Source organism: Eumetopias jubatus, unplaced genomic scaffold (assembly GCF_037043125.1).
Source record: "Eumetopias jubatus isolate StellerSeaLion01/CBP00866 unplaced genomic scaffold, mEumJub1_p1.0 scaffold_7, whole genome shotgun sequence".
Classification (NCBI taxonomy): domain Eukaryota; kingdom Metazoa; phylum Chordata; class Mammalia; order Carnivora; family Otariidae; genus Eumetopias; species Eumetopias jubatus.
The window spans coordinates 66,264,243-66,286,782 of record NW_028274813.1 but is presented as its reverse complement, the minus strand read 5'-3'; the positions used below and the strand labels follow the sequence as shown (position 1 = coordinate 66,286,782).

Here is a 22,540-nt window from a genome sequence, read left to right as displayed (position 1 = left end):
TTGCATTTGAATGTACAGAGGGCTGTAAAAGTTCACCTATGGCACACAAATTATTTTGTTAGGGTGCCATCTGCTGGTGTCAAACTACCAAAGACTTATTTTTCTTAAAGATAATTGGTAAGCTTCTAATAAGACTAAAGACTTTGAAGTTATTTGATTCAATAACTGTCTTTTCTCATTTATAATTACAGCATAGACTATTTTCAAACGGCTGTCTGATGCATAATTCTTTACCACTCCAATATAGTAATATAAAATGTCACTTTATTTTAAGGTTAGGAACATGGAGGCACCAGACCTAGCCTTGACTTACTGGTTCATGACCTGTTTGGATTCAAATTTCATTTTTTAGTTTCCATGGCTCCCTGACTTTTAAAAAAGTTCTGTTCAATTTTCCCCCTTAGAAAAGCAATTTAAGTGCTTGCTTCGGCAGCACATACACTAAAATTGGAACGATACAGAGAGATTAGCATGGCCCCTGCACAAGGATGACACGCAAATTCATGACACGTTCCATATTTTAAAAAGAAAAGCAATTTAATTGCCATGTTTGTATTACATTGATTTCAACACTTAATGTATCTATTCACTAAATTTGTTCTCTATGCCATGATATAAGGTGCGTGCACCATTTACTGCTTCTGTATAAAGCAAGCTTGTCACCATAGTCCTAATTATTTATGTTCAATATCAGTGCAGTTCCCAAGCATTTTTCCCAACCTACCTTCTATAGGAGGTGAGGAAAAACAACTACTCCTCCTTCTTTTTTTAAATCTCTATCACCTACTATCTGTGTAACCTTGAGTAAGTCTTTTAACTTTCCCGTGCCTCTTCTTCCTTATCTGTAAATTTCCGATAATAATAGTAACTAGCTGATAGGGTTATTTATCAGGTTACTGTGAGTGTGTTAAAGAAAGTCAAGGGCACCTGGGTGGCTCAGTCGGTTAAGCATCTGCCTTCGGCTCAGGTCATGATCTCAGGGTCCTGGGATTGAGCCCCACGCAGCGAGGAATCTGCTTCTCCTTCTCTCTCTCTCTGTGCGCATTCTTGCTCTAAAATAAATAAATAAAATACTTAATTAAAAAAAAAAGTCATACCTAGGGGCACCTGGGTGGCACAGTCTGTTGGGTACCTAACTCTTGGATTCGGCTTAGATCATGATCTTGTGACCTCCAAGTTGTGGAATTGAGCCCCTGTTGGCTCCGCTGGCGCAGAATCTGCTTAAGATTCTCCTTCGCTCTCCCTCTGCCCCTACCCCCTGTGCTCATGTGCTTGGGTAAGCCTGGCTCTCTCTCTCAAAAGAATAAATAAATCTTTAAAAAAAAGTCATACCTATAAAGTTCTTAGAACAGTGCCTGTAACATAGTAAACACACAATAACTGTTAGCTGCTTAACCATAGTTAATTAAGCATCTAAAATATGGGTTAATGTCAATTAGACAATCGTTGCTTTCCAGTAATTTCTGAGATCCTTAACTTCCTCCCAATTGGAAGATATAAAGTGCATATGCGTGTTTGTGTTTTGGAGAATAGGGGAAGAATAATTATTTTCTTACCTTTTATTCTCACTCTATGAGCACTTAACTGGCTTGAAATCTCAACTCCCTTAAATCCTATGTAAAACCTTCTACTTACTTTTCCATCCTCATTTCTCAATATTCTCAATTTCGAACTCTGTATTCCAGCCATAAAGAAATTCTTTCAGTTGCCTGAGTGAGTCATGCTTTCACTCTCCACCCCGTTCCACAAGCTCTTATCCCTTATGCCTGGAACCCCCTTCTCCCAACCTGCTTCCAGTACCTGGCTAACACCTTCTCATCTCTCAGCTCTGCAGTTAAGAAGTTTTAAGTCAAAGATAATCCTTTCCTGGGTTCTCAGAACACTCAGCATCCTTCTACCCCACCCTTAGGCCCCCCGCATTTCCACAAGGGGTGGAGAGGTGGGATCTAGCATATTCGCCTCTATACTCCCAGCTTCTAGAGAAGGTGCAGATGCTCAGTTGGGACTAAATATTTATTTCATTGGACTCCCCAGGTGCTCGTGTTTATTCTGGGGTAATTCAAAGAGAAGGCATGAGTCACCTCTTGCTTACAAGGTTGAATTCTATCTGAAGTAGTGAACATCTTTCTCCAGTTACTGCCATTAGGACACCACTAGTGTCACTCTCATTCTTTAATATCTTTTTTATTCATGTATTGTATATATGTACAATTAAGTATGTATAATAAAAACGGATGTGACAGAGGTTTTTTTGCATGCATGTAGGAATTTATTTTTAATTTCTACTTTGGCGAATCATAAACATTACCTACTTAACAATTCTAGTTTTCATTAAAAAATCATATTATAACAATATATTCAACAAATATGGATGGAGTGTCTACTGTTTGCCAAATATTCTTCTAGGCACCAAGCAAAGCAGACAGAAATTCTTAACCTCGTAACTGAGCTCTATGTTTTTGCTTAAGTTTTTCTGTATCTGTCACGAGAAGAAAGGAAAACGAAAAGAGAGTCCCGCACCCTGGGGCTCACAACAAGGGGAGCTGTTCCTCTCCCTGCCTCCAGAGGGAAAGGGAAGGAGTAGTTCCTTAAATTCTAGTTCGGTGATTGCATGGAGAAGGCTGCATGATGGAACCAGCAGCCTTCAGTAGAGGAAATAGCCAGCAGGCAGTGTATCTCTAGAGAGGGAACCCGGGAAGTCAATTCTAAGACCCCACTTCTTCCTCCTTCCTTCTGCTGTGTCCTTCCACTGGCTGAGGCCCAGTGAAGCCACAAGGCAGGATGCCCAGGAGAGACAGTGCACAGAGCTCAGCCTCCCAGAGCACAGAATAAGTGCCAGGAACCGCAGAGTGAATCTGGAAGGACAAATGGAAAATATGCCTCATTAACCCTGATCAAGAACTTTTTAATTATTATTTTTAGCCTCTCAATCTTTTCTAAATGCAGAGGATTCTTTCAAATAATTGGCAGATTTCGTGTAGCATGGTGGGTGCCACCTGTTGGATACTAGGGCTGATTTTTAATAAAACCCCTGTCATTTAAACAAATGTTAATGTTCTGTATATTTGGAAGCTCTTTTCTGGTATCAAAAGGAGAGAGTTAAGTGATTTAATGTGAACAAATAAACATGTTCTAGATTGTGACTCTGAGGCTCACATCAGAATTTTTAAAAGGAAAGAACATCAGCAGGGTTTGAAATTCTGTGACTATGGAAGAACTAGCGATGATGCCAATTTTGTGCAACCTTTCTGAGCTTCTCCTGGAGCTGTTGCAGAAGCAGGCATGGCTTGGTGCTGTAGCTCATAACCTGAAAACCAGGTCCCGGGAAAGTTACGCACAAATAGAAAAAGGGCTACTGAGGTCCCATGGCATCTTTGAGGAGAGCACGATTTCTTTTAATGGTGGAAGTTCAATCTGAATATACCTAAAATCCAAAGGCACAAAATGCAAGAACACTAAAGTAACCTTTGCATCCTACCATCCATTTATCTATCATTTGTTATATCCTTTTTCTTGAAAACCTTATTAGAACTTTGCCTGGTACTACACATAGGGTTTATGCTCTCATAGGAAGTACTATTTTTAGTCATTTATAAGTCAGGTGGATACACTTGTTATATGGTCAACTTTTTTTCAGAACAAGTTACTCAATTACTTCTTCCTGAAAACACACCTTTGCACTCCTCTGCCCCCAGTAAATATTAATTAATCTAACAGCTTGGTACTTAACACCAACAGTGTTTTCCATATTGTGAGGTTACCAGCTTGTATGACTTCCTTTTAGGAGTTAAAAAATGAAAGAGTACTTGGGAACACTAAGAATGCCTTACAAATTGGTACTATAAAATTTTCACAACATTGTCATGTGCATCTTTCAAATTGGATGCTCATGATATTCTTTGCAGCAAGACTTTGATTCCTATAAAAAATAAGAAAGCCAGAGGCACCTGGGTGGCTCAGATGGTTGAGCGTCTGCCTTAGGCTCAGGCCATGATCTCCAGGTCCTGGGATTGAGCCCCACATCGGGCTTCTGGCTCAATGGGGAGACTGTTTCTCCCTCTGCCTCTGCCTCCCCCTCTGTTTGTTCTCTCTCTCTCTTTTTCTCTCTCAAATAAATAAATAAATCTTAAAAAAAAAATAAGAAAGCCAAGAACTTAAGTGAGTCTCTAAAACAAATCAATCTATGTATTTGGGCTCTGTGGTGCACCCACTCTGTGACAAATAAACAGTGCTCCTAGGATCCTCAGAAGCCCTGGCTTCTATTCCTGGCAAGTCCATAATGAGTGAGTTTCTCTGAACCTCAGCTTCATCTTCTCCACAGCGAAGAACTGGGCCAGATGCTTTGGTTCCCTTCCAGAGTCAAGCTTCTATGGAATTATCTCTGTGAGTTTTGACATATTGTCCCTTTGATTTTTCAATCTTCTGGATTAAAATCTACTTGAGTGTTGAGTCCTCACTATCTAGCAGAGTGCCTGCAAAATGCATATAAGAAGTCAACAAATATGTGTAGGGCCGAATATTTTGCTGAGCTGTTTAAGCATCACCAAGTCTCTAGAACTATTTCAAAACATTTTGTAACTTCTACGACATTATTTTTCAGCTGCTAGCAATGTACAAAGATGTAGGTCAATGGAGTGTTTTGGATGTTTTAGAAAAGTTGGCCAGGGTTAGAGCTCTCCATTTGATTAGATTTCTGGAAAGAGGATTCAAGTATATTTATCTCAGTTGGGCAAAAGAACATGTTTGCATCTCATATTTTAGCTAAAATTTTACCTAGAATGAGACATTTGGTTCATCTTTAACTAACACCCTTTTTTAAAGGTAACCCTGTACAAGTGCTATGGACAGAATGCGTGTGTGCCCCCCCTCAAATTCATATGTTGAAGTCCTAATGCCCAGTATGACAGTACCTGGAGGTGGGGCCTTTGGGAAAAAATTAGTTTGGATGAGGTCATGGCACTGGAGCTCCCACGATGGGACTGGTGCCTTTGTAAGGGCATGAAGCTCTTTCTCCACAGTGTGAGGACACAGCAAGAAGACAACTGTCTACAAACAAGGAAGAGGACTCTCACCAGGAACCAAACTTACCGGCATCTTGATCTTGGGACTTCCCAGCCTCTAAGATGAGGGAGAAATAAATTTCCATTGTTGAAGCCACTTGGTCTATGGTATTTTTGTTATAGCAGCCCAAGCTGACAAAGACAGCAAGTAAATCTGGCTTATACACAAACAAAACAGAATCTCATGGTTGAGAATTCAGGTTGGTAATGGATTCTTTTATAAGTATAATGGAGGAGCAAGAAATCTAACAATATAAGCATAAGGAGGGGCTGCATGGAATACTGACACCAATAGCAGAAATTACCAGCTCCAGGCAATCCACAGCCTAGATGGATTTATTCAATGGCAGAGATATTTCTAGCCAAAGAAGAACCCTCCAGAGCTTGCCAGACTGTGACTCCACTGCTGGACTCAAACTTTTCCAGATTGGGAATTACATCTTCTTATTGATCTTCTATAAATCCTCAGAGAACATGGGCTCTCTCTGAATGCTGCTTTAAAAAAATACATAAAAATAAAAATACACTCTTTAATATTATCTCAGTTGTATCAAGTCACACCAGGCAGAATTCAACTCCTGTTTTCTCTTCATACTCTCTACAAAGAATATGCTTCCTTTGTTACAAACAGTAAGTTTTCTTCAAACACCGACAAAATCAATGTGTTTATCAAGGCATATGTGTTTGAGAAATCCAGTTAAATCAGTTCAACAAAACTATTCTTATTTTACTAATAGAATGGGCTCATCAAAATGAAGTACAACTAAATTTATCAAGTACAACCAAATTATAGGTGACCTGGTATTGGGACAGGAACCCTTCATGGATTAGAGCAGCTACTTGCCCATTTATCTTGACTTTTCCTCCAGCTCTTCTTTCCTCTCTTTCTGTCTTCTTTCTCCCTTTCTTCCCCATCTTTCCATGTTCTTTCTAGCTGCTTACATTACATGGTAGGTTTCCTTTCAATACATACTGTGAGTTTATTGTTTCCTGAGATTTACAAGTGCTTTATCACTGGTATTCCAAACCTCCTAAAACATATCCCCAATTATAATACTATTGTAGCAGGACACAATTTCTGTGAGGTCCCAGAAAACTTCACCTTTGACTAAAAACCTTTGAGCCTAATTCCAGACCCCAGTTCACATCAACCCTCTGTGGTGAAAGGTCAAGTCTCCAGCCCAGACTTTGGGATTATCCTGTCTACAGAAGCAGAACTTCTACATTCCTAAGTGAGTGGTTCATTCTAGCAAGGCAAGAACTTAGTATCTGGAACTAGAAATTCTTAACCTTTAAGGGCACTATCTTATCCTGCTCTCATAGACCCTAAACATTGAAATATTTTCATTAACAAAATAATCAAAACCACACCAGGTCAAGTAGGCACTGTTCTTCCAGCTCCTCTCATGAGGTTAACTACCACCAAGGGGCTGTAATGTACCCATTACCTCATTCTCAATTTACCTTGATTTTTCTGCTTTTCTCTGAAAATTTTACATCTCCCATCTCTCTCTCTCTCTGGCCATTCCATGAAAGTCTTGGTCCTGAACTCCAGCTCCCAAATTGCTGGTCTTTGGTTGCTTGATGCCTATAGTTTGGAATAAAGATGAGGTGATTTAAATAAATAAATAAATAAATAAATAAATAAATAGGGAAAAAGGGAAAAAGAAAGAAAGAAACTGCGGTGAAGAGGAATTCTGGAAGGAAAAGACCTGAATTCCAATCCTGGTTATGCAGCATTCTATCTTTACATAACTTCTTTGATCTTCAGCTCCTCCTTTGTAAAATGAAGCAAAAGCTATATTGCAGTTTCTTTGTGAATACGTGAGGTAGGGCACAGACCAGCTCCAGCAGAGTATGTAGCATGTAGCATCTAGCAGACAGATAACCAATAGCACCTATTGGTATTACTATTCTAAATTAAATTCAGTAAAGAATATTTAAGTAAATTCTGATGAGTGTATTCATAAGACTACCAACAGCGTATTTCATAAGCTCTAACCAACAACCATACATTTAACAATTGTCTTTACTGTCTTGGTAGCAGGAATATATGGTCTTGTCTTATTTGTCTATGCATCTCTATAGTCATGCTTAATCTACAACAAAACATGTACCTTAGCATTAAAAATTAGAAAAGATGATTTAACAAAATCAGTTTTACTTCTGCTAAGTATGTTTGGATATTAATTCAAAGGAGTTTTGATTTAGGATTTCCAAATAGCCACATATTTCTGTAACACTGTAAAAGGTGATGCTATTTTCTGTAATTTTCTAAAATAAAGTGTTTGTTTTGTATTATTTATAATAGCTACCTGATTTCAAGTGAGACCAGAGAAAAAAATAAATTTGTGTGCACTATAATTTGTTTTGAGCAGAAACATGGGGCTTATTGAATGCTGCAATTTGACTTACTGCATATACAAACATCTTTAGGGAACAATAAAAAATCATATGCACTACTGTCAAGTAAAATTGAGGTAACAACATGAGTTAGCCAGGGAAATACGTTCCAAGTTCAGTGGCTCCCTCTGTCACCACCTACGTCTTTTGGCAAGTTCTACAAGCAGAAGTTTTTACCCTCTGATTCAGGACACATTTTTTGATGGTCTCGGGTAAAAGTTGTATCACAAGAGGGGCACCTGGGTGGCTCAGTCCCCTTAGGCAGCTGCCTTTGGCTCAGGTTGTGATCTTGGGGTCCGCTCCCTGCTCACTGGGGAGTCTGCTTCTTCTTCCGTCCCTCCCTCCCCCCACCCCCATTCATGCTCTCTCTCTCTCTCAAATAAATAAATAAAATCTTTTTTTAAAAAAAAGTTGTATCACAAGTAATCTGTTGCCAATAATTGTAGAAATTGATATGCATTTCAGAGAAATTAGAGTTTTATTTTTCAACAATAAAAGTACATTGCCTGTAGCAATGATCATTGGTTTTCACAATATGTCCACGTGCCCGTCTACTTTTCCAAGCCACCAGGCCTCCCCGTAAGATCATGTGACTATCTCTCAGTAATCAAATATTAGGGGGAGTGATGTGTTATTTCATGCCCTACCTACAGAATAAAAATTGGATGTACTTTCTATTGTGTGCGCTCTCTCCCATGTCCTGCTGAAACCCAGGATCTCTGGGTCTAGGCTTAGAAAAGAGCCACACCAGTTTTACCTCAGACTGTAATATAAGCAAGAAATAAGACTTTTTATTTTAAGCCACTGAGATTTGGGGGTTTATTTGTTATCACAGCATAGTCTTTGCTAACCTGACTAATAATACCTTTGTGTATTTCTAATGTTTTCCTATTTAATGTTCATGAGTTCACTTGAGGGAAGTATAATTATTTGAGGAATATGAGGAAGCTGAGAACTAGAGACATTTACTAACTTGCCTCAACAGGAAATGGCTGAAGTGGGATTTAAATCCAGCTTTCATTTGAACTAATTTTTTTAACCTAAAAGTATTCCTTTATTATATCACATATAATGTGACTTGTATGTGAATGGAGCTACTATTTTTGCATCAAATTTCCCTGATAGGTGAACAAAAGTGATTCTTTTTATCCTCTTTGATCCTTATGTTTTTCAGCATATCCCTGCTATGACCATCCTCACAGCATAAGTAAAGCTTCCTGATCCATGAGGAAAAATCCAACCTTGCTCAAGAGAGTTAAAGTTTAACAAGGTACTATGATTTGTTTCCACTACATAGCAGAAAACAATCTATTCTCTAAGAAATCTCTCTCCTCATTTCTGTTAAAACTCGTGGGTAATTGGGAACAAATTTGGGGCAGAAACTTGTGTGTCCTGGCTACTTGATGGTTCTGGAGGGACTTGGTCCTTTTTGGGACACATAAGCCAACATACTTCTTGAGAGCCCATCATGTAAAAGAAGCACTATGGACCTAACCTTAAGAGAATCTGTAATTTGGGTTGGTTTTTCCAGTAATAGAGATAGAATGCTATCATTTCTCCCTGTGTTTTCTCTTACAGTCAAGGCTGTGTGTTTTCACATGGCTCCTTTACTACTGGTCTAACTTTCCCGAAGTCCCTTCAATTGAAAAACATGAGTATATAAGCAGTCTATCAACAGTATCACCAGAGCTTAAACGAGTCCAAAGTGTATCTTTTTTTAAAGGAAAAAAAAATTAAGGAAATTTAGCTCAGCTGTTCTTTGCTAAATTTCAATGGCATCTCTTATATTTTGGGAAATAAAATGCAGCTTAAGAATGGTAATTGCTATGAAACCATTTACTCAAAACCCAGCTTATTGCCTCAAGACACAGGGAGCTAGTGACTAGGAATGGCAAGAGACCTCTGTTTATGCCTAAGAAAGAGCCCTAAAGCAAAGATGATGTTCCCTGAGTAGCTTCCAAGACAAATGTTTGGCTATTTTGTAGGTTCACAGAGGAAAATCAAATCTCATGTGAAAAGGAATCAGAAGATGAAACAAAAGCATAATGAAATATACAGTAATTCTTCTCTTGCAAGTCACCCAAACCTCTCAAAAATGCATCTGTACCACATTAGTTATCTGGCAATGGCTACTGAACCTCTAGAGACATTTTAAAAATTCACTTCTCTAGCACATTTGTTTCTGATAGATTGAACTAGAAAAGTTAGAAACTAGAGCTTAGCCTAAGCACTCATGGATGCTTTGGTTTGAGTTTTACAGAAAGCTGTCTTTTATTTATTCATACATATACTCCATCTATGCCATGCCATGAGTAATATTTTCTGTTAAAACCTTAGTGAAATGCAAAAAAAGAATGCTAATATTCAAACTATCAAGAGTAATAAGGCTTTTCTTATTTTTATTAACATTTATTCTGTGTCAAAATAATTACTGTAGCAACACGTGGAAAAACCACATTTAAGAAAGGTCCAGAAAGAGTTATCAAGCAAATACATCAGCCTGCAATAAATTCATCAGATAGATACTCATCTTGGGCATGATAATCTTTTTGTCAAAGTCACTCAAGTTTATTCTAATATATTTGTGCTGGTATTGCTAGTAATTAAATATATAAGAGCATCTAGCCATTTTAACAGGAAAGTCTTCAAACCACAGTACAGACGGACTCATGCAAAGAACTGTAATGACCACAAGGTGGCAAAGTATACAAATCTACATGGTTTAGATGGGCTCTTCCAGAAGAAAAAAAATGTCTTTCGACATGGGGGATGGGGTAGGGGTAGGGCTTCTCATGATTGTCTGCTGGCTAGAAAATAGCAAAATTATACTAATTTCTCAAAATTTGGTAATTACTCCAAATTCCTGGTTCTTGAGATGAGTGTATGTATCATGTTACTATTCTAATTTGTTATAAATTTTTTCTTTTTAGAGCAAAATTGAATTTCTTAAGTCCTAAATGTATATTTTAAAGGCAAAATTATTGGGTCCCTCTCTTACAACATTTTAAATCTATTTGATATGTATAAAACGAGTCAGTTGGAAAGTGGGCGTTATTGCTACACAAATTCAGAACCATGATGTGATTGTATGATTAGTGCTAGTTATCACAAAATTACAGTTATTTATATTTCAAAAAAACTTTGGTTTAGAGAAGCTAGATTATAAGACTTCTTAATATTGTTGTTCCCAAAACTCTGTGCTCTGGTTTCTCTTCTCCCTGTAATGTACTTTGAGTGATCAACCAGTTTTCAGTGACCAATAAAATAATGACTCTCAGATCTATAGCTGAAGTCCTGGCTTCCTGAGTCCTCGACCAGAAAATCTAAAATAGCCATCTGGATATGCCATACACAGTTTGTATTTAATATATTTAAATCTGGTCTCATTATCTTCCTCCCAAAATGCCTATTCTTTTCATCTGATTTCTCTTTTGGTGATCCAGTGGACTGTGACATACAAGTCAGAAACCTAGGACTGCTTAATATCTATTTTTTTTTAATTTTCCTGTACCCTTCATGGTCTGGACCCTATCTGTTTCTGTCACTCTCCTATGGCCAAACCCACCATGTTCTCTCATGCTGTGTGTCTTTGCTTATGCTATTTTTTGTTATCTAGCTAGTACTCCTGGGGTTGCAAATTGATATAAGCCTTCTGGAAGCTTTTTGCATAACGTATTAAGTACTTTATAAAAATTCACATTCTTGTATTTGTCAATTCCACTTTTAAAAAGGAAATTATCAAAAAGTTGGTCTGACATTTGTATAAATATTATTTACAATAGCAAAAAAGATCCCAGAAAACTTAAAGAGAAATTGTAAAATAAATTACAGTAAAAACCTAAGAACGTTGGATAGCTCTGTCAACAGCATTTTCAAATAACAGTTTGTTTAGAAAAATGTTTATTGTATAACATTAAGGAAAAACCAAAGTTTTGGGGAGTTGAGAGGACTCTGGAGCCAAACTATTTGGTTCATATCTTGGATCTGTCACTTTCTCACTACAAGCTATTTATTCTCTCTGCTCCTTGGTTTTCTCATCTGTAAAATGGGAATGACAATAATAGATCTGTTTTGAGGATTCCATGGATTAATGCATGTGAAGTGCTGACAGTGGCTGACACATAGTAAGTGCTAAATAAAAGCCTGCTAATGCCACTGTTCAGGACTGGATTTCTGGTGCCATGAAACCACTGACATCCTATGTGGACAGTTGTTTTGATCTATACCCCTTGATTAATTCTCTATGCTAATGCAGTCTCAGGAAAATGATGAGGCAAATTAGTAAACCAAGTTGAAATCATTCACCTTTGGTCTAAATAGGGTACTCCCTGGAGAAATTGTTTATAATTCAATAGAGCAAATTCGTTACATTTCAGTAACTGAACGGTTAAAGCACAATAATCTCCTTAGAGAAAGGTCTTGAAAAGATTAGCCTCAAACTGAATGTTCTAGACAAAAGCAAGTTTTCATATTCCAGCTTTTGTTCTTGAAATAGAAACTATGATATACTTTTCCCAAATGAATATTAATGAATATAATTAAAAGCACATTATGATAGTCTACTGATTTACTCTGAGGGTAGCTGAAAATTCTGAAGATCACAACCTAACTTAGACAAGTAGGTATGAAGGGCCTCATCTTTCCTACGTTAATTATCTTCTGATATAAAAAATAAATAATTTTAGTTTGCTTAGCCAATTGTTTAGAAATTACTGATATTATAAGATACCTGTGATATTGTAGGTCAAGATTTAAGACTTTAATACCTTCTTATCCCTTATTAAGCTCATCAAACTGGGACTTCTTCCAGAATATAGAATAATATTAATCTATAGGAATATGTTTTGAAATAAGCAAGGGTCCAAGTGAATTCTTCAGCTGTGGAATTCCTCAAGCAACTTCAAAAAATTGAGTGTTATGTTTTATAAATTCAAATTTAAATGATTTTTGAACATTCAAAAGAGCTCAGCTAAAATCAATTTTACCTGTGATGAAAGTATCTGCTAACCATATCAGTAATCATACATAATAATATAAAGAATAGTCTCAAGGGGAAAAAAGAAGTTGCTTTCAAATTTAGAGCACCACTCTCATTTCACTGATATGATTCATTTAATAGATTGTTAGCTTTGCTAAAATTAGTATATATACTAAAATATAGCCAGATTTTCAAGTATTTTTTACCATTTCATGCTTACCCTAATTCTACCCAATTGGTGAAATTTTTCTAGAAAAGGTTTTTTTTTTTTCCAACTCAGTTCATTATCCATTTTCTGAGCTGTGGTGGGTTGACTTGTGGTCTCAAAAAGATGTCTATTTGTATATAAGGCTGCAATAAACATAGGTATGCATATATCTTTTTGAATTAGTGTTTTCATTTTCTTTGTAAATATCCAGTAATGGAGTTACTGGATCATATGGTAATTCTATTTTTAATTTTTTGAGGAACCTCCATACCATACTGTTTTCCACAGCTGTACCAATTTGCATTCCCACCAATCATTTACAAGAGCGAAGATACTGAAGTAACTCAAGTGTCCATCCATAGATGAATGGATAAGGAAGATGTGGTATATATGTATGTATGTATATATATATATATATATATATATATATATATATATATATATATATATATCTACAATGGAATATTACTCAGCCATAAAAAAGAATGAGTTCTTGCCATTTGCAAAAACATGAATGGACCTAAAATGTATAATGCTAAGTGACAAAAATCAGAGAAAAACAAATACCGTATGATTTCACTCATGTGGAATTTAAGAAACAAAACAAACGACAAAGAAAAAGAAAAGAGACAAACAAGCACAAAGACAGACTCTTAAATACAGAGAACAAATTGGTGGTTGCCAGAGAGGAGGTAGGTGGGAGGAAGGGCAAAATAGATAAAGGGTTAAGAGAATTTACTGTGATGAGCACTGAGTACTGGATAGAATTACTGAATCCTTATGTTCTATACCTGAAACTTACATAACACTGTATGCTAATTATACTTCAATTTTTAAAAACTGTCAAAAAAAAAAAAAAAGATGTGTCTGTATCCTAACTTCTCAAATCAGTGAATGTGACCTTACTTGGAAAAATGGTCTTTGCAGATGTAATTAAGTTAAAGGCCTCAAGGTGAGACCATCATTGCTTAGGGTGGGCACTAAATTCAAGTACGCCATATCCTTATATAAACATGTGAAGGAGCCACACAAAGTAGGAGGTCATGTGAAGGGTGTGGTAGAGATTGGAATGATGCAGCCACAAGCCAAGGAATGCCTGGAGCCACCAGAAGCTGGAAGAAGAAGGGAAGTATTTTCTCCTAGAGCCTTCAGAGGGAGCACAGCCCTGCCAACATCTTAATTTGGGACTTCTGGTCTCTAGCACTATGAGAGAATACATTTCTGTTGTTTTAAGCCACCAAGTTTTTTGTTAATGCAGCCCTAGGAAACTAATACATGAACAGTCTCTAAAAATTCATTAAGTAGAAGAATTAGTTTGGTTAAATATTTGAAAGTTTGTTGGCTTTTTTCTTTAGAGGTCTGCTAGTATCAGATTGTATTTCTTTGGAAAGAACGTTTTCAATATAATTTTACCTGAACTGATTAAACAAGTAAATCCAAGTCTTTATTTCTTATTTAGATTTGCTGCTTATAGCTTATTAGAAGATTGAATGTAGAACAATATTTTTTTTAACTAGGCTCTATGCCCAACCTAGGGGTGAAACTCCAGACCCTGAGATCAAGCGTGGCATGGTTTACCGACTGAGCCAGCCAGGCACCCCTGAAGGCGGAACAATATTTGATATGAGTTTTCTAAGAGTCATTTTTCACCCAATCTAACTCTCCTTGCTTCAATGATGGTTTCATTACTGGAGATCATCAGGTAAAATCAAATTATAATTTGGGGCCACTTTAACCTTTAATCTCATAATTGACTGGCCTGACTCTAGCTGTTAGAGTAGTGGAAGTTCCTCTTTAATAGGTCACTTGGGAGATGGAAGGGTCCATCAAAAGATTCCTGGTCCCATGTCTGATCCCAATCCTTTCTCCTCTCCACCACACCAGGGGACAGGAATGCCATGAGAAAAGGAGGGGGGTAGAGGGAGAGAGGGAAGAGGAGAGAGACAGACAGACAGAGAGACAGACACAGAGCAAGTGAGCTGAGTCCCTATGACTAAGAAAAGTAACAGGAACTGAGGTATGTACAGCTAGGTTAAAAGAGTAATAAGCAGATCATGGAAGCAAGTTTAACCTGGAGAGAAATGCTTATGGTTGAACAGGCTAAAGAATTTCAAAGAGGTCAGGGATATCTAACATTCCATTTTATTCTGTCTGCTATGATATAACTCCATACCATTATCCCTAAATGAATAATAACAGCCAACATTTAGTAGATGTTTACTGTATACCAGGGAGTTTCCTTTCATATGTTCGCTTTATGCTCTTAAAAATTCTATGAAGTGGGAGCTATTATGAACCCAATCTTCAGGAAAGGTTTACAAAGCACAGATGCCTCATGAACTGATAATTTAGGGAAATGAAAGGCTATGTTTCACATTTGGGTAAATACAGACTAGAAAAAAATACAAGGAGATCAAAAATATTTTCTGTAAGTAGGAAGAGATAATCCATTGGGAGAAATATCAGACTACCCCAAGAATTTCCAGGAAATCCTGCATGAAACACTGGGTTTCCCACCTCACAAAGAAGATCTATTAATTTTTACAGGATAGAGTGGTTCAACTAGTTGGAAAGACTTAAACATATTTAGGCAACTGATATCAGAGGGCTATAAGCCAACATTGATGGACCAGTTCAAAAAACATGATATATATAACTAATGACTTAATTTTCTTTTCTGTATTTTTTGACTAATTCTTATTAATATTTTTGTTAGAACAAACTCAGACATTTATATGTCTCAATTTTCCAATTCCATAAATACTTTTGTTTTTACAATACTGAGATTTGGATCTATTAGGAAAAGAAAAGGCAAAATAGAAAAGAAAAAGTCTTGAACAAATTTGGATAGGTTTTTCTCATTAAATGTTGTAAAACTTTATCACAAGGAACACAATCTCCACACCGTAGACAGTTCTTTTCTCTAAGAACACATTTACTGTTGGTTGCAATACATTCTTATATTAAGATCCAATTCCAGATACTTAAGGAAACCTCCAGAGAAGTTGGCAGATTGTCGTGTTTAACCAGACATCGATGTTTATGTAGCACGTGGGTGAAAAGATATTAATTAGTAGGGTGTTGGTTGAGCTGATTAAGAGTAAGAGCTGTTCGTCGCTGAGTTGAGTAATAAGGTAAAGAGCCGATCTTGTGCTGGGATGCACTTGCTTCCAATCCCCTCTTTTGTCTTCACTGCCTTTTATCTCCCAAGGGCTGAGACCACTACAGTGGTCCTCAAGGACCTCCAGGGCCATGAGAAACCCCACCCAGGCCAGGACCTTACCTGGCCTCAGTGATCTTCCCCTGCTGCAGCAGCTTTTGGGCTCTTCCTTATGGAACTGGGGCCGGGGCGGGGCGGAGGTGGGGGGGGTGCTTACTCTCCAAACCTAAAATTCAAGGGAAAAGAAATAAATATAAACACGAGCTTTCAGACGGATTCAACATCAGTTCTGGGGACCTTTCTCTGGGACTTTGTCTCTTACAAACAAACACAATCTTACTTAAAATGCCAGGCATACTTTTTAGAAACGCTAAGAATCTCTGAAGGAAGAAAATCATGTCAGGACCCTGTGTTCTAAATAATTTTGCCATTGTTTCTTTTAAAATTAGAAGGCAGTGTGGCCCTTCTCAAGCTGGTGGGGCAAACAATCAGTTTTTTTGTTTTTGTTTTAATTTCCAATCCAAAGCATAGTTATACTTTTGCAAAGTATAGTAGCAATGAATTACTATGAGAGTAAAATAAAAACAAGGACAAAAAATATGAATCCGCTTTTTAGTTGTTATATTTAACAACAGAAAGTCTATCAAATTGCCATAAAAATGCCTAAACACTTATAATTTCTGTACTCATCTTGTGGTGGCCCAAGACCAGCCCTACTCCACAGATTTCACTTTTTATGGGACTCCGTTAGTGTCTTGGTTGGGGTTTTAATTTTACAGATAAGTGAAAACTACTGATTTTTTTTTTAATTAAAAAAGATTTCTTTTGACAGCATGGACTGATTCTAACAGAATCCTACTATCCTCCATATGCCCTTCTACTTAACATTAGAGTTTAAAAACATGAAGGGAAAAGGAGAAGTGTGTGAATAAATCCAGCTGATATACATATATATTTAAAGGATCAGTGGGCTTTAAAATTGTTTTGATCCCCAAAATATTTTCTCAGTTTTTCTGAGAAGTGGCCATATCACCTCTTTGCCAACTGATCTTTTCTCCCTCCTAAACTTGGGATAAAATAAACTATGCTTGTAGCTAAAAAGTTATACTCAGTGTTCTCCCATAAACACACAATAACACATACACTAAAATAAAACAAAAAGAGAAAATAGAAATAGAATATTAAGCACTGATGTATGATTAAGGGCTTGGTCTCTGGAGCCAAACTACCTAGATTCAAATCCTGACCCCATCAGTTATTAGCTATGTGCCCTTGGGTAAGTTACTTAATTTCTTTGTACCCCAGGCCCCTATCTATAAAGTTAAAAATATATAAAATGCCTATCATACAACCTTCATAGAGTTATGGCAGAGTTAAATGAAATGCTTGAGTTTTTGGCACCTTTACTACTTAAATCTTATATACTATTATTGTTTGGACATTTGTTTTAGGCTTTAGTTTAAAGCACACTTTCAAGATTGGTTTGATGACTAAGATTCAAGAAACATGAACCTTGGTTTCTGGTTCCAATCAAAATGGAGAAAACACATTCCACCCAGTTTCTTCCCCCAAAAGAAACTAAAATCCCTGGACATAATGCATACAGCAGCTATCTGAGGACTCTGAAAAGTAAATGGTAGTAGGCAGATTGGGGAAGGAAACCAGAACGTGAAGTAGCACCAAATCAGAAATGAGTTTCCCATTTTTTTTCTCCTCTGGTGTCTCTTAGCAATGAACTCAAAAGCAGCCTGGGACTTGAGACTGTGCACTGAATGTGAATAGAAAGGGCTCCAAGATAAGCTATTTCTTAGCTAATGAGCAAAGAAGGGCCCTCTGGTGTCAGAGAAAGTGAGGGAAAACACTCTGTGCTTTTTTCTATGATTTCTCACCCCAGCTAACCCTAAAACAGCAGTGATAGCAATGGTGATGACTGGCAGGCACTTACCACTCAAATGAAGGAGCACTTCCCCTTGACCAGAAGAACTCTGGTCCTAAGAGTATAGGGAAATACCCCATTGTGTCTTTTTCTCTATATATCCTCTTGCTGGTTGGCCCTGGAGACAGATACAGCCATGCTAAGTATGTTACAGAGTGAGGAAGCCAAAGCCCTGACTTAGTAGTGAGAGGACCATTAAAAGGGGGCTCCTGTGAGACAGAAGGTGTCAGGAAGATCTCAGAGAGGAGGGAGCTCAGGAAAATAATTCCAAAAAGTTGTATAAGAACTTTTGGGCTCAGTCACAAGTTGTGCATGCTTAAATCTATCTCTAGTCTGCTTATCAAAGGCTTTGAGAACTGAATGGTGAGGTAGACCATTTCCCAGATCCTAGACTGCCACTGGGTGGTGCACAAAAAGACAGGTCCAAATGGCACAGCACAAGTGTTCAAAAGTGAACTGACTTTGGAACTACAGCCCACAGAAGGCAAGTAGGAATTTGTAGCTTGAATCTAACAGGATCTATTGCTATTAAAATCAAGAAACAAATAATGCAATCAATACTCTCTACAACACTTAAACAAGACTAAAGAACCCACATAATATTCAAAATATTCATGATAAAATCCCCAAATTTAACATACAGGAAGCAAGAAACTCTCAACAGATGGCATAGATGTGGAAATTATCAGGAAAAAATTTAAAGTAGTGATTTTAACTATACTCCAAGAAGTAATGCCAAATACTGCTGAAATGAATGGAAAGATAAAAAGTCTCAGAAGAGCAATACAAGACATAAAAACAAAACCGAAGGTAAACTTTAGAACTGAAAAATGCCATAACAAAAACTAGAAACTCACTGGATGGATTCAAGAACAGAATGGAAATGACAGAGGAACGAATTAGTAAGCTTGAACTTAGATCAACAGAAAGTATCTCATTTGAAAAAAAAGGAGATTAAAAAAAATGAACAGTCTTAGGGATCTGCGGGATAATACCAAAAGTTAAACATTCGTCACTGGAGTCCCAGAAAAATAATAGAAAGAATGTAGTTCAGAAAAGCCATCATAAGAAAGAGTGAGGAAATACTTTATAAATCTGGCCAGCCATAAATTAAAGATTCATGAAGCTCAGTGAAACCTAAACAGGATGAATGCAAAGAAATCCATGCCCAGAAACACCAGAATCTAACTCCCAGAAACAAATGACAAGCAAAAAATCTTGAAAGCTACTAGAAAAAAATGAAACATTGCATTCATGTAGAGAGACGATATTAAATGATGGCAGATTTCTTATCAGAATCCAGAAAGTAGTGGTCTGAAGTCAGTGGGATATTTTCAAGTACTGAAAGAAAAGAAATGTCAACCCAGAATTCTACACTTAGTGAAAGTATCCTTTATGAATGGAGGCAAAATAAAGATATTCTCAGATGAAGGAAAACTAGAGAAGCTGTTGCCAGCAGAGGTGCTCTTAAGGAAATATAAAAGGGAGTTCTTTGGGTTGAATCAAAATGGCATTGGAGGACAACTTGGAATGTCAGCAATGAAGGAAGAGGGACAGAGATAGTAAATTTCTGGGTAAACATAATAGACAAATCTCCCCTTAATTCTTTTTAAAAATGTATGTTGAAAGCAAAAGTTATAACAGTCTGATTGGGTTTTCTTTTTCTTTTTTTTTTTTTTTAAGATTTTTATTTATTTATTTGACAGAGAGACATAGCAAGAGAAGGAACACAAGCAAGGGGAGTGAGAAAGGGAGAAGCAGGCCTCCCACTGAGCAGGGAGCCTGATGCAGGGTTCGATCCCAAGACGCTGGAATCATGACCTGAGCCAAAGGCAGATGCTTAATGACTGAGCCACCCGGATGCCTCTGGGGTTTTCAATATAGATGTAATACATATTACAACTACAACATAAAGAGGAGAGGATAAATGATCTACAAGGTTGAAAATTTATATATTGCACTTGAAGTTGTAATATGTTACTTTTACATGCACTGTGAAACTTCAGGTATGTCTACTGTCATCCTTAGATCAACCACTAACAAAAAATTAAAGAGATATAGTAAAAGTCAACAAATAAACAAAAATAGAATACTATAAAATATTCTAATAATTCAACATAAGGAAAGAAATGGAAAAGAAGGGAATAAAAAGAGAGAGGAATTGAAAACAAACAAAAAAAATCATGGTAGACCTAAATCCAAAAATAAGAATAATTATGTTAAGTTTAAATTGTCTCAGCTATTAAAAAAAAAAGGTTTCATAATGATTTTAAAAATCCAAGACCCAATTACATTTTATCTACAAGAAACTCACTTTTTAATATATGGATATAGGTTTAAGGTAAAAAAATGGAAAAACATACACCATGTAAAATTAACCAGAAGGATACAGAAGAACTGAACAACACCATCACTCAAATGGATTTGGTTGACCTTTGTAGAACACTTCACCCCACAATAGCAGAATACATATTCTTTTCAAGTACATATGACACATTATCAAGATTGGACCTATCTTCATCATAACAAATTCAAGAAGAATGGAATCCTACAAAATATATTGCTTGATCATAAAGAATAACTAGAAATCAATATCAGAAAGATAACTGAAAAATCTCCAAGTAACTGGGAATTAAAGAACATACTTCTAAATAATCCATGGTTCAAAGAGGATGACTGAAGGGAAATTAGAGAATATTTTGAACTTAACAAATTAAAATACAACATACCAGTATTTGAGAGATGCAGCTAAACCAATGCTTGAGGGCAATATTTATCAATAAAATGCTGTATTAAAAATAAAAGTATCAAATCAATAATTTAAGACATACCTTAAGAAATTAGAAAGAATTCCAAAGGAAGCAGAAAGAAAATAATAAAGATATGATCAGTTAAATTTAAAACAAAAAAAAGCAGTAGAAAAAATCATTAAAACTGAAATGTGATTCTTTGAAAAGATTGATGAAGTTGATGAAACCATAGTTAGACTAACAAAGAAAAAAGAGAGAAGATGCAAATTATCAAAATCAGAAATGGAAGAAATCATACCACCACAAGCTCCACATATTAAAAGGATAACATGGGAATAATACAAAAAAATTTGTGTGCCTAAATTTGACATCTTAGATACAAAGAATCAATAAATAAATGCTTAAGATCAGGAATAAATAAATAACATTTTGTCTCTTTGCAGATGATTGTCCGTGTACAAATTCCCCAAGATTCTACAAAATTTCTAGAACTACTAAGAGCAGAACAGTTGAACAGACACTACCAAAAGAGACCAATGGAAAATAAGCACAGTATGATTATTCACTATGGGAATGCAATGAAAACCACAATGACATACCACTACACACTGACAGGAATGGTTAAAATAAATTTTTTAAGAGTGACAATACCAAGTGCTAATGAGACTATAGAGCAACTGGAACTTTCATACGCCTCTGGTGGGAATTAAAAATGGTATCGACACTCTGAAAAATAGTTTGTCAGTTTCTTATAAGGTTAACAGACACCATATAACTCAACAACGGTGTTCATGGGTATCTAATCTAGAGAAATGAAACTTATTTTCACACACAATCTGTACATAAATACGTATCGCAGCTCTATTAAAAATCAATTCAGGGGTGCCTCGGTGGCTCAGTCATTAAGCGTCTGCCTTCGGCTCAGGTCATGATCCTGGGGTCCTGGGATCGAGTCCCACATTGGGCTCCCTGCTCCGCGGGAAGCCTGCTTCTCCCTCTCCCACTCCCCCTGCTTGTGTTCCCTCTCTCGCTATGTCTCTCTCTGTCAAATAAATAAATGAAATCTTTAAAAAAAAATCAATTCAAACTGGAAACCTCAATGTCCTGTAATAAGTGAATGGATCAACAAACTTGATACATCCAGACAATTGAATACTACTCAGCAATAAAAAGGAATAAACTACTGATTCACGCAACAACACAGATGAATCTCGAAGGCCTTACGCTGAGGGAAAGAAACCAACCACAATAGTTTATATACTCTGTGATTCTATTTATATGAAATTCTGAAAAAGGCAACTCCGTAGGGATGGAGAGCAGATTAGTGTCCACCAGGGGTAAATGTTGGAGAGAGCTTGATTCCAAAGATGTATCATAAAGAAGTTTTTTTTTTTTTTGAGTATAAGACTATTCTGTACCCTGAATGTGATGATAGTTACATTAATCTATATGTGGTAAAACTCATAAAAAGTGTAGACCAAAAAAAGTCAATTTTACTATATGTAAATTTTAAAATAAAAAATAAATCTGACTACTTCATGTGCTCATAATTCAATGTGGAACATTAGAAACAAACTGTAGCCCTTTCCTGCCTCAATTTCCTTAGCTCAGGTATCTATTTTTTATTGCTTTACTCATAGGATTAATGAGATAATGTTTGTGAAATGTTTTGAGCTCCTTAAAAGGAAGTTGCTATGCAAATATAAAATGTTGTTATCAATACCCAGGCCCTATTTTGTTTTTTGCTTGTTTGATGAAGTTTATGATCATCTTCATTTTCACATTATTTTTAATGAATTGTAACAATAAAATGTGGTAGCCAAGATATAAAATGAAGCACTTGCGTTAACAAGGCTAGAACTTTGTAATTAGAATTTGAAACATCAGTCTGTCTAAAGATAATTGGCTCTAATGATTATTTCTCTATGTACACAAGCTACAATTTTATGAAGTCAAAGTGTGGCTTATTCTTCAAGTCACTATCTCCTTTGAGATATTCTTAGTTTGGGTATCTGAAGAAAGAGAATCAAGTGCGAGGGAGAAAT

At 36.5% G+C, this 22,540-nt stretch overlaps 1 non-coding gene across 1 annotated transcript; it reads left to right on the top strand.

Moving 5' to 3' along the window:
- Positions 1 to 417: 417 nt before the first annotated feature.
- Positions 418 to 523, top strand: LOC114217995 (U6 spliceosomal RNA). Its single transcript, XR_003611079.1, has one exon. It is a non-coding gene; the product is annotated as a U6 spliceosomal RNA (small nuclear RNA).
- Positions 524 to 22,540: the final 22,017 nt, after the last annotated feature.